The sequence below is a fragment of the Morus notabilis genome, unplaced genomic scaffold (assembly GCF_000414095.1).
Source record: "Morus notabilis unplaced genomic scaffold, ASM41409v2 Scaffold571, whole genome shotgun sequence".
Taxonomy (NCBI): Eukaryota; Viridiplantae; Streptophyta; class Magnoliopsida; order Rosales; family Moraceae; genus Morus; species Morus notabilis.
In genome coordinates this window covers 79,127-93,246 of record NW_010359982.1, presented here as the reverse complement: position 1 = coordinate 93,246, position 14,120 = coordinate 79,127, and positions in this window count along the sequence as shown.

Below are 14,120 nucleotides of genomic sequence, written 5' to 3'. Positions count from 1 at the left end.
TGTTTTACAGCTTTTATGCTATGTTTGGTGGGAGGAAAGAAAAATAGAAAGAAATGATAAGTAAAATATCTAAATAAAAAGTAAAATAGTAGAAAAGAGGTTTTTTTATGTTGTTTGGTACAAAAAAAAAATGTCAAATTTAGATTATTTTACAACAAGACCCTTATACAAATAAAAATATGATGAATAGTTTAATGTTACAATAGTTATTTTACATCTTTTTTACTTGTTAAATTTTTTTCCTCTTATTTTCTTCCTAAAGTTGGAAGTAATAAAAAGTGGTAGGCCCCATAAATTTAAAACTTCCTTCCTTCCCTATTTCTTTTTTATCAAACAACCTAAGATTCTTTGTTCCTCTCTAAAATCCTTCATTCAATTTCTTTCCTCCCATTTTTCCACTCTACCAAACATAGTGTTAAGGTGAGGGATGTTTGGGAAGCTAGTAGCCTTTGACCACATCTAAGTAAAATTGAATTTTGAGGGATTTGTGTTGATTGGTGTGGTCGTTCTGTTTGGAGTGACCTTGAGATCCTTTTATGTTGTTGTTTGGGCTGTTTGGTCTTCCCAGAATTTGGTGGTTCATGGTGTATGCCGTCGGTCTACATTGGAAATCGTAGAGACTAGAGATGGCAAGGCGCTTCCTTGGTGATTTCCAAAACTATTGCACGACTGTAGCTAATCTGAGTTTGGCTCCTACTTCTCATGATGTGCAATATAAGTGGACGTTTGGCTCGTAGATTCAGATTCATGATTTAAAATTATTCTTGTTTTACATGTGTTTTTTATGAGAGAAAAATACTGTAGAGAACCATGAATCATGATTCAGAATCAGAGACGAATACAAGAAACAGACATCCAAACGTCCCTCTTGGGTCAATTTAAGCTCAATGCCATTGGTTCGAACTGTGTAGGACTTGGGGCAGTGATTAGAGATGATGTCGGTCAAGTTCTTGCTTGCTTGGCTAAGAAATTGGATGGTTCCTTTTCCCCATTTATAGCCGAGTGTTTAGCTCCTCGGGAAGGACTACTTTTAGCAAAGCAAGCTGGAATTCCTATTATTTTTACTAAGTTGATGCGTGAAAGTGGTTCAAGCTATTTATTCAGGGCCTTCATTGGCTGACCCAGGGGTGTTGATGGCAGATATTATTGCCCTTCTCTCTTAGATGGGCACTTTATAGGAACACCACAAGTTTTAGTCTTAGATTGTATTGCAGAGAATGTCATATTAGCTTTAATCCATAAATATGGTTTTAACACCATACCCACAAAATCAGAAATCATCACACTAAATTACTGAGAAAATAGGTGAGAACAAATATATGTCTCTATTGGTGCAACTTTAATCTCTAGCGGAAATCTCTACGACAATGTGTTCTAGGGGTTATCGCCTTTCTCAGTCAAATCACCAAAGTCTTGAATGGGGTGTTCTCTCTCTAGATGAGAAAGAGAAAAAACGGCTAAATGATTTGACGTATTGGGAAACATAACTTAAAGTTTCTTTATATACTGTTCTATTAAGCATCCATTAAACCTAATTGGGTCAATATTAGGTATCCACACATTCAGTCTATACCCAATTAAATATGTGGCCCGCAATTATATTAGGAAATAAAATTTCCACGTTCTCTTTCCATCCCTTAAAATTCGTCTCATTCAGCATTGGGATCGAACTCGCTTGAGTAGAAACATTAGCAGCAGTAGCTTAAACTGCATAGAGAACGAAATAAAATAACATACTCACAATCAATATCCATGTCATACCATAAGCATAATCAAACAATAAAATGCATACATGATATAAACAAACAATCCGAAGCATGGTGGACCCATTTACAAGATACCTAGCACAACATTGATATTTAGTTTTTGAAAGAAATATCAACATGTAAGTGGTACTTTACGCGTAGTGATCAAATATTGATAATAAATCCTATCAAACAATAGCCTTCCTTTGGGTTGACTATTGCTCACATGAAAAACTTTATAATTGTCACATATTTATTACCACATGTATGCCTATTATTTGGCCAAATAATAACCTTCCTTTGAACAAATAATAACCTTCTTTTGGACCGATCGTTATTCGCATAAATAACAGACATACACATATTCATATTTCAAAATAAATTAATATCCACAACAGAAGTTACTTTGGCAGCAATATTATTTTAATTTATTTATTTTAAAATACAAGATAAATAAGTGCAATAATAATTAAATAAAACAAAACACAAATCAAAATTTCATTTTATTTAATTAAATATTTAAATTTAATTAATTGCATTTTAATTTCTTAATCGGTTAAAATTACCTAAATGCCTAAAATCTCTAAAATTGGATTTTATTTTCTAAAATTTGCTAAAAATGGCAAATAATTCTTTATTTGGTCAAAATTGGCCAATTTGCCTTTAAAATAGCCTAGAATGACTAATTTCTTTATTTCTTTCTTTATTAGGCCATAAAGGCCCTTTTTTTCTGTGGCCCAACTCCTTAGCCACGGGCCCAACTAATGGCCCAACGGCCATCTACCTTTTTTCCTTTTTCTTGTTTTTGTGTTGTCGCAGGTAACCCTGTGGCTTTCCCCTTCTTCAATCATGGGCCAAGTTGGGCTTGTGTTCTTTCTAATGCTGCTCTGGGTCGAAGCCCAGAGTCAACCAAACCCTAGTGGTCGTGACCTATGGCGCGAGTCGCGCCATAGGTCACGACCACTAGGGTTTGGTTGAGATGCAAGAACAGGCCGGCCCAGCCCACCCTGTTCTTCTTAGGCCCACGTGGGCCGTGGCTCGGGCCGGGCCGGCCCATAAATTATGTGGGCCGGGCCGGGCCGGCCCATGTACGAATTACTTCAGCCCGGCCCAGCCCACGTGCCAACTTTACGTGGGCCAGGCCAGGCCGTGCCGTGGGCCAGGATGGGCCGTGCCGTGGGCCTTGAATGGGCCGGCCCATATTGGCCCATCATAGGTTTAGATGGGTTGGCCCATCATGGGTTTAAATGGGCCAGCCCATCTATGCATGTAATTTTTAATTTTTTTTATTTTTATACAAGTTAACAAAAATAAATGTTTGAATAGTCAATGGGAATATGAAAAGATATATTTTATTTATGATTGCCTCATTAAAAACCTTTCTAAGGAAAACTCAGTGGGATAAAACCTTAGTAAGGAAAAGAGTACAATCAGAATAATTATACATAAGATGTTTACAAAATTACCAAAACCCCGTTGGCCTGGGCCATTATGGGCCTAGATGGACCGGGCTGGGCCGGCCCATCATGGGCCTAAACGGGCCGGCCTAGCCCATAATTTTTCACAGGCTGTGCCGTGCCGGCCCATGGGCTGATATAGATTAGCCCAGCCCAACCCACCAATATTTATGGGCTGGGCCATGCCTTGAACAGTATCGTGCCGTGCCAGCCCGGCCCGTCATTATATCAGGATGGGCCTGGGCCGGCCCATGGGCCTCGGCCCATTGTTACATCTCTAGGCGTGACCCTAGTCCTGATGGTGGCCCAGCGGCTGCCCTTTCCACTGCTGCAGCATTCAACTGCAATCCTTTGTCATCGGCGCGGCTTGGAGGGCCACGACCGGAGTTCCACAGTGCTGGCAGTAGCAATGGCGACTGCCGGCCATAAAAAAGGCTTGATGGCCACAGCGTTTCCCCGTTGGCCCGCTCCGGAATCCTTAGTGCCAGCAGAGGCTGTCGCCGGCCACAATTCCTTAACCCAAAAGAAAAAACCTTAGTAAGGAAAAGAGTACAATCAGAATAATTATACATAAGATGTTTACAAAATTACCAAAACCCCGTTGGCCTGGGCCATTATGGGCCTAGATGGACCGGACTGGGCCGGCCCATCATGGGCCTAAACGGGCCGGCCTAGCCCATAATTTTTCACAGGCCGTGTCGTGCCGGCCCATGGGCTGATATAGATTGGCCCAGCCCAACCCACCAATATTTATGGGCTGGGCCATGCCTTGAACAGTATCGTGCCGTGCCGGCCCGGCCCGTCATTATATCAGGATGGGCCCGGGGCGGCCCATGGGCCTCGGCCCATTGTTACATCTCTAGGCGTGACCCTAGTCCTGATGGTGGCCCAGCGGCTGCCCTTTCCACTGCTGCAGCGTTCAACTGCAATCCTTTGTCACCGGCGCGGCTTGGAGGGCCACGACCGGAGTTCCACAGTGCTGGCAGTAGCAATGGCGACTGCCGGCCATAAAAAGGCTTGATGGCCACAGCGCTTCCCCGTTGGCCCGCTCCGGAATCCTTAGTGCCAGCAGAGGCTGTCGCCGGCCACAATTCCTTAACCCAAAAGAAAAAAAAAAGTTTTCCCAAAACTTTTCTAAATTCCTTTATTCCAAATCCAAAATTCCTTATTTTCTAGAAAATCAAAATTTTATGAATAAAATTATATTCAAAATATTCAACAAATTTTGATCAAAAATTCAATTACCGAACATTCATACGATTATCATAAAGCTGCTTTTCTCAACAAAATAAAACATATAGAAAATTTTAGTTAAAAATCATATGAACCAAAGGACATATTATTTTGTCAGAGATATTGGAGATAAGATTTCTCTAAATAATTTAATATGATGACTGCTCTGATACCACTTGTTAGCTTTAATCTATAAATATAGTTTTAACACCATACCCACAAAACCAGGAATCATCACACCTTCAAATTACTGAGAAAATATGTGAGAACAAATGCATGTCTCCATTGGTGCAACCATAATCTCCAGCAGAAATCTATATGACAATGTGTTCCTCAGTCAAATTACTAGAGTCTTGAATGGGGTGTTCTCTCTCGAGATGTGGAAGAGGGAAAATGGCTGAACGATTTGACGTATTAGGGACCATAACTTAAAATTTATTTATATATTGTCCCATTAGGCACCCATTAAACCTAATTGGGTTAATATTGGGTATCCACCTATTCAGCTCATATCCATTTAAGAATCTAAATTGACTTTCCTAAATTAACCACTTAATTTTGTCCAATTAATTAAATAGCGTGATATGATTGATAATTAAATATGTGGCCTACAATTATATTATGAGATAAAATTTCCTAACATGCCACAACAAAAGATACTTAAAAATCATAAAATCCATAAAAAACAAAAATATATACATAAAAAACCACAAAACTCTCACAAAATTCAAATTTACTAAATGAAATATACAAAAGTACAAGTGTAATTTTACTTAGTACACAAAACTTAAATAATATTATTGTAATATATTTTGTAATAATTTTAGTACTCATAAAAAAATTCAATCCAATCTTAAAAATCATGACATATTTCCTATCGTTCCGGTCGTCGTAGGCACTTACGTTTTAGGCGATTTGGAGTGATAGTGCACAAGTCCATATTCAAAAAATAAAATAAATTAAATAAATCTTTAAAATGCTCTCGCTCTTTTTTTCCTCATAGATTTGTCATGAGAGCCTTTTTTAAGCAAATAATGCCATTTACTCTTATATGTTTCTAATAATAGCATTTACTACGATTTAATAGCCATTTAATATAATTCATTGTAATGTCAGTCATTTATACAATTGTTTGTAGAAAGCTGTTATTTACTTTTTTTGAACAAAATATGGGCTTCTTTCTTAATTCTTGGCATGTCACTTAGGGCTGGACTAAGTCAGCCCAGATCTGTTGTGAAAAGGCCCAAGCTGAGGTGAACTCGAAAAAATGGAGAATTTTCCTTGCCCTTCATAAATATTTTTTTATTAGTGTAATTATTTAATTAAAAAAATTATAAATTAATAATAAAATAAGTATTTGTCAAGATTATCCGGTGAACTGTGATAGGAGGCCTAACGCGCGGGAGGGCTGAAATCAGGTCGTAGCCCATTATTTAAGAGTAGCCCAAACACTTCTGGAAAGAAAATTATACGCCCAATTACAATTCTCGAACTGAAATATCGCTTAGGTTTGAAAATATTTGATGCATAGCTTAATCATATAATATATGCAATTACTTTATTGACTTTATAATGATATAGAGTTAGCTTAAAATTCAAATCATTAAAAAGTTGGTATTTAGTTATCACTAACCACATTTAGTGGGATAATTAACTGCTTTCTAACTAATTAAATCTCATAAAAAAATCAGTATTCATTATTCAAATCTACCGAAACTACTTTAACTCATGTTATTAAAATACAACTAAAGTCATTAAAAAATATGACCAAAAACGATATGTGTAGCCCATGTCATTAAGATACAACCAATATCATTATAAAAATAATAAAAAACAATGTTAGTATTAGTATTCATGTTCACAAGAGAAAATGAGATAAATACTTTTAGAATACATGAGTCTTAAATTTTTATCATTTACGCTTGATTAATATTCTTTAGTTAAAAAATTATATTAAGTAAAAGGGTATTAATCAAGATCAAAGGATAAAAATAACAATACATTAAAATGATGAGTTTATTAATTTTTTTTTTTGTTCACAATGAACTTCTCTAGCCTATATCATTAAAATACAAGCAATATCATTATAAAAAGGATAAAAAGAATGACGCAGAATCCACAGACGAATATATCCGTAGTCATAGATATACAAAAATATTTGTTAAACACAGAAACCAAGTCATCAAAATAAAGTCAACGTAAATGTAAAAATTAACACCAAAATTTGAATGACAGTAATATTAAGTGCAAACAATTTATTAATTATTTTTTTAAAAAAACAACATCAAAAAATCTTATTGAGTAAAATACGGAAATAATTTTCAAATCTAAAAACGTTTTGCAACTTAAGGGTAAGGGTTATTTATATAAATGTCGATTATACGCATTTTGTGTCTAAAAATACCTACTTTTTTGTTTATTTACAAAACTATCGACTGTCACATAGATAAAGACAATTATATTCTCATCTAATAAAAAAGGAAAAAAATGATTAAAGAACAAAATAGGTAAGAAATTATAAACAAGTATAGCAAAATTAGCAACTAAAACAAAAGTCAACACCCTAATATTAACCGAAATCAACATTTAATGAAGAGAAAAAGAGGGAAATATGTAAAGACTTGAGATGAATTAAAATTAATAGGTCAATAGTTTACATAAGTTAATAAATAGGCCAAATTACTGTTTTTGTCCATAACTTCTCTGGTTATGAACCATATCTTGACAAATTATTGTCCATAAATCACGGTTTTTATCGATAACTTGACAAGTTTATCCATAACTTATCTGGTTATGAACCATAACTTGATAAGTTATGACCTATTAATTTCTATAACTAAAAGTTGGCCTATATACTTTCTTAAACTTTTCATATTGGCCTATTTTCTACTATTTCCGTTTAATGAAATGTATTCAAAAGGAAAGTAATTTCTTAAATGAAAAGAAACACCAAATATTTAAAAAACCGAGGCTCTTTTATTTTGCTCAAAAAAAAAAACATCCTTAAAATTCTGCAGTACCCACTACATCTGCTCCAAAATCAACTCTAAAAATTCTTCTCACAAAAATAATGATAAGACTATAATGAAAATGAAAACCAAAGCAATAAGTGATATCATTCACGAAAAATAATCTAAAACACATTATAATAAAGAAAAAACATGATCAAGCCATGATGAAGGAAAAATTATAAAAAAGAAGAAATGTAAATCCTAGCAAGAAAATATGAATAGAAAGAAAAAATATTTTCTCTAAAAGAATGATCAGACCATAATTAAAGAAATTTGCAAAACAATAAATAATATCATTCCAATGAAGAAGAAAGATGATCAGAGTATAATGAAAAAAAAAAATTCTAATAAAGAAAACACATAAAAGCTAACCAGAATGAAAAGTAAAACAATAAGTAATATTATTCACAGAAAATCATCAAAAAAATACAATAAAAAAATATGATCAGACTATAATGAATAAAAAATTCTAAAAAATAAGAAACATAAAACCTCACAAGAAAATATGATCAGAAAGAAAAAAAAATATTTTCTCTAAAATAATGATCAGACCATAATAAAAGAAAATTGCAAATCTCACAAAAAAAATATATACCGAAAGAATAAATATTTTCACTAAAAAATTACAAAACAATAAATAATGTAATTCACCTAAACATCATAAAAAGCATTCCAATAAAAAAAATGAAAATACCATAATGAAATAAAATTCCCAATAAAGAAAAATTAAAAAACCTTACAGGCAATAATATCATTCACGAAACTTGATAAAAAAAAACATTCAATTACTTTAAAGGGAGAAAGAGAGAAATATGTAAGATTTTTTCCCTTAATATTAGGAAACTAATCTTACCGTTATAGTGGCCCATATCTTCCACTTTGTAGGGAAGCGAATAACGTTCGAAAACCGTCCATAACAGCTGCCCACGTGTTGTGCACGATTAAGAATACTCTGTGATGGACAGAGTATACATATATATACGAGTGCATTTCCTCCCGGTTGGTCCCTAAGCCTTTCAATCTTATTCAGTAAAATACACCATCTATTTGAATTGAGGGAGGATTAGAAGCGCCAAATCCGAGTTAAAAATATCTGTCGAGCGTAAGAAGTTATCAATGGCCGGAGGTATGCTTTCAATTCGATTCTATTCCGCAATATTGATCTAAATGCTATTGAGTTTGTTAGAAGCATGTTTAGATCGTTTAAGATTTAGTTTACATTTGGTATCAGAGCATTAATTACTTCTGCCTTGATGTTACTTTGTTTTCCGAGAGAAACTCTGTTTACGTCGAAAAAAAAAAAAAATTTTTCAGAAACTTTTTCAATTTGAAAATTGAAATAATGATATTCTTTGTTTTTTGATGTAAAATGAGATTAGAAATCATTAAGAAATTAGATTTCTAACATTTCTACAATTTGAAACGTCAATTTTGGTGTATTAAACATATATAACGAACTGGGTCAAAAGTCGGATCGCAACCGGGTCAAAAACGACCCATCTGGAGGTTGAAGAAGATATCCCAGGTGCTTGAAACGACAAGTCGTTTTCATTCACTGTGCAAAATAATGGGATGTCATTTTTGGCAAAAAATGTCGTTTTTGGGCTTCAGTTTTTCAACAAAATTTTTTTTTTTTTTTTTTTTTTGGAACGGATTTTTGGGTTCTGTTTACAGAATTTATATGAATTATTTTTGTTCATAAAATCAAATGTCGAGTGAATCATATAATTTTAATTAATTAAGGAGTAGTTACAGCATCTTTAATTATGTAAAATTATATATTAAGTGCTTTAGGATCACATTATGACATTAATTGTGGTTAGTCATTTTGAATATAACGAATTTTATCCCACAGGAATTTTTGTTATATTTATATGACTAATTAGGATAGAATATCAAATTATATTTCTTAATTTACCCACAGGAATTAAGAAAAGGAACATAATTTAATAGTTTTATCATAAGGATTATGAGTGGATCTAATTGAATAGGACTTTAGCCCACATGCAAGTTTTATGTCACTAGATTCATGATTTTTGAGGCATGATTTACATTGGTAAAACATGATTTAACATATTAATCTCAATTTGGATAATAAGCATGTATATTTAATTTTTGTAGTCATGCAACCTGCAAATTTCTCTAATATAAAATGTGACATTCCCGAACTAAAGGGTGACAACTATAAGGTATGGAAGGAGAGGATTCTTCTTCATTTGGGGTGGATGGATATTGACTATGCTATTCGGAAGGCTGACCCCCCTGCCATTACTGCGACCAGTCAACCTGATGATGTTGACCGGTATGAGAAATGGGAGCGATCTAATCGCCTTTGTGTCATGTTTATAAAAACAAAGATCTCTGCTGGCATCCGTGGTTCGGTCGATCAGCATGACAAAGTCAAGGAATTACTGAAGGCTGTTGATGAACAGTTTGTCTCTTCAGATAAAGCTTTAGCTAGCACCCTAATCATGAAGTTCTCCTCCTTAAGGCTTACCAGTGTCAGTGGTGTGCGCGAGCACATTATGCAGATGAGGGATATCGTGGCTCAATTAAAGAATCTAGAGGTTGAGATGTCTGAATCCTTTCTGGTGCACCACATTTTGAACACTCTTCCACATCAGTATGGACCCTTTAAGATATCTTACAACACACATAAGGACAAGTGGTCAATTAATGAGCTTTTGACCATGTGTGTTCAAGAAGAGGGGAGACTGATTATGGAATTGGGAGAGAGTTCGTTGATGGCGACACAAGGAAAGGACGAGACTCAAGCCAAGAAGAAGGGGAAAGGTAAAATAACGCCCCAAGGTGGAATCAAGAAAGAGTCCAAATGCTTCTTCTGTAAGAAGAAGGGACACATGAAGAAAGATTGCACCAAATTTCAAAAATGGCTTGAAAAGAAAGGTAATCCAATCTCTTTTGTTTGTTATGAATCTAATATGGTTGACGTTAGTCATAACACATGGTGGATTGATTCTGGTTCTACAATCCATGTTTCGAATACCTTGCAGGGTATGCGAAACCTAAGGAAACCAGTGGAAAGTGAGAAGGGCATTTATTGGGGCAACAAAATGCGCTCACATGTGGAAGCTGTCGGAACATGCTGTTTAGTTTTAAGTAGTGGTTTTATTTTGAATTTAGAAAAGACATTTTATGTTCCAAGTTTTTCTAGGAATTTAATTTCAGTTTCCAGACTTGTACCTTTGGGTTATTCCTTTAATTTTTCAGAAACATCTTTAAGTTGATTTTATAAATCTAATCTTATTGGAACTGGTACATTGTCTGATGGTCTTTTCTCTATTAATTTGTAAAATAATACTACTTATGATGCTATGCATGTTCACACTGGTATGAAACGATGTGTTATGAATGAAGATTCCTCTATGTTGTGGCACCGGAGATTAGGACATATCTCCGTAAAAAGGATTACGAGATTAGTAAATGATGGAGTACTTAGTACTTTAGATTTTACTGATTTTGACACTTGTGTGGACTGCATAAAGGGAAAGCAGACCAACAAGAAGAAGAAAGGTGCAAAGAGGAGCTCGAACATATTAGAAATCATACATTCAGATATTTGTAGTCCAGACATGGACACGTATGGTCCGAAATACTTCGTCTCTTTCATTGATGATTACTCGCGATACATGTATCTCTACTTGCTTCATAATAAGAACGAAGCATTAAATGCCTTTAAGGTTTTTAAGGCCGAAGTAGAGAAACAAAGTGGAAAGCAAATTAAGATCGTGAGAACTGATAGAGGCGGAGAGTATTATGGTAGATACACTGAGGATGGACAAGCACCTGGACCATTTGCGAAGTTTCTTCAAGAGCATGGGATAGTTGCCCAATACACCATGCCTCGTTCTCCGGACCAGAATGGTGTAGCAGAAAGAAGAAATTGAACTTTAATGGACATGGTGAGGAGTATACGTAGTAACTTCAAGCTTCCTGAATCCTTATGGACTGAAGCTCTTAAAACGGCAGTGTATATATTAAAACGAGTTCCGACCAAGGCTGTCCCAAAGACACCATTTGAATTATGGAAAGGTTGGAAACTGAGTTTGCGACATATACGCGTTTGGGGATGCCCATATGAAGTGAGAGTTTACAACCCACAAGAAAAGAAACTAGACCCAAGGACCATTAGTGGGTATTTCATTGGATATGCCGAAAAGTCTAAAGGGTATAGGTTCTATTGTCCATCTGGAGTCAAGAAATGCAAAGTTTCTTGAGAATGACTTGATTAGTGGGAGCAACCGATTCCAGGAAATTCTTTCTGAGAAGAATCATATTGATGCTCAACCTTCCACTTCAAGTGGCAGATTGATTGTCATTCACAATGCCCCTCAAGTGCAAACGAGTATTAGACAACTAATCGATAAAGTTCCACAAGTTGTTGATGATAATCCAGTAGATCAAGATGTTCAAGAACTGCCAGAAGTTGTTGAACAACCGGTCGAGCAACATGATCCCCAGGGTAATGTTGAAACGACATTAAGGAGATCTACTAGAACAAGGAAATCAGCAATACCTAGTGATTACATTGTGTATCTGCAAGAATCGGACTACAACATTGGAGCCGAAAATGATCCTGAAACGTTTTCACAAGCTATGAGTTGCAAAGAATCAAATTTATGGTATGATACCATGAAAGATGAGATGAATTCTATGGCATCTAATGAGGTTTGGGATCTTGTTGAGTTGCCTAATGGTGCAAAAACCATAGGATGTAAATGGGTTTTTAAAACAAAGAAAGACTCATTAGGCAACATTGAAAGATATAAAGCAAGACTCGTTGCCAAAGGATTCACTCAAAAGGAAGGAATCGATTACAAGGAGAAGCTCTCTCCTGTATCTAAGAAAGATTCACTTCGTATCATTATGGCATTAGTTGCGCATTTTGACTTAGAGTTGCAACAAATGGATGTGAAAACGGCTTTTCTCAATGGAGAATTAGAGGAAGAGGTTTACATGAAACAACCAGAAGGATTTTCGTCTAGTAAAGGTGAGCAATTGGTTTGCAAGCTCAAGAAATCCATATATGGATTGAAACAAGCCTCTCGGCAATGGTATTTGAAATTTCATGATGTTATCTCCTCATTTGGATTTGTAGAAAACATTATGGATCAATGTATATACCAGAAGGTTAGTGGGAGTAAGATTTGTTTCCTTATCTTGTATGTGGATGATATTTTACTTGCAACCAATGATAGGGGTTTGCTATATGAGGTGAAACAATTCATCTCTGAAAACTTTAATATGAAGGATATGGGTGATGCATCTTATGTCATTGGCATTAAGATACATAGAGACAGATTTCAAGGAATTTTAGGTTTGTCTCAAGAGACCTATATCAACAAAATTTTAGAGAGATTTCGGATGAAAGATTGTTCACCAAGTGTAGCTCCCATTGTGAAGGGTGAAAGATTTAATTTGAATCAATGCCCTAAAAATGAACTTGAAAGGGAACAAATGAAGAACATTCCTTATGCTTCAATTGTTGGAAGCTTGATGTATGCTCAAGTCTGCACAAGACCTGACATTGCATTTGCTGTAGGGATGTTAGGCAGATATCAGAGTAATCCAGGTATAGACCAATGGAAAGCTGCAAAGAAAGTGTTGAGGTACCTTCAAGGGACCAAGGATTACATGCTTATGTACAGACGGACTGATAGTTTGAAAGTGATTGGCTACTCTGATTCGGACTTCGCTGGCTGTGTTGATTCACGAAAATTAACATCAGGATACATATTTATGTTTGCTGGTGGAGCTGTATCTTGGAGAAGCGCAAAGCAGACCTTGACTGTAACTTCCACTATGGAGGCTGAGTTCGTTTCTTGTTTTGAGGCTACTTCGCATGGTGTATGGATGAAGAGTTTCATTTCTGGGCTTGGAATTATGGATTCAATTTCTAGGCCATTGCAGATATATTGTGACAATTCAGCTGCAGTTTTCATGGCCAAGAATAACAAAAGTGGTAGTCGAAGCAAGCACATCGATATCAAGTATCTAGCCATAAGGGAACGTGTTAAAGAAAAAACAGTGGTTATTGAACACGTTATACTACAACAAATATGCCCATTTGCGACGACATTTTTTGCGACGACATTTGTCATCGCAAAAAGTAGACTATTTACGACGACATGTCGTCGCAAATAACTCCCGTTTAAAAAATCCACATGTCGTCGCTAATAAATTATTTGTCGTCGCAAATAATTTTACCGCGCAAATTTCGATGGCGCGGATTTTTGGCGCGATTGTAACCCACGTTTTACCGACGACAATTGGCCATATTTGCGACGACTTGTCGTCGTAAATAAGTTCAGATTATTTGCGACGACATTGTTTCATGGTCATCGCAAATAATCTAGTTGACGAGCAAATATGGGCGGGAAAAAAAATTTATTTGCGACGATGTTTGTGTTTTTTACGACGAAAATGTCGTCGCAAATAATTTTTTATTTGCGACGACATTTTAAATTTATTTGCGACGACTTTGTCGTCGCAAATAAGTGCCCTAAATTAATCTACTCGCCTTCTTCTTCTTCATTTTCTCCCGATTCTCTCTCTCTCTTTATCCTGCAAAATCGATCTCTCTCTCTCTCTCCTATCCCTCGCCGCCTCCTCTTTCCGTCACCGTCGCCGCCGCCACCGCTCCCGCTGCCGGC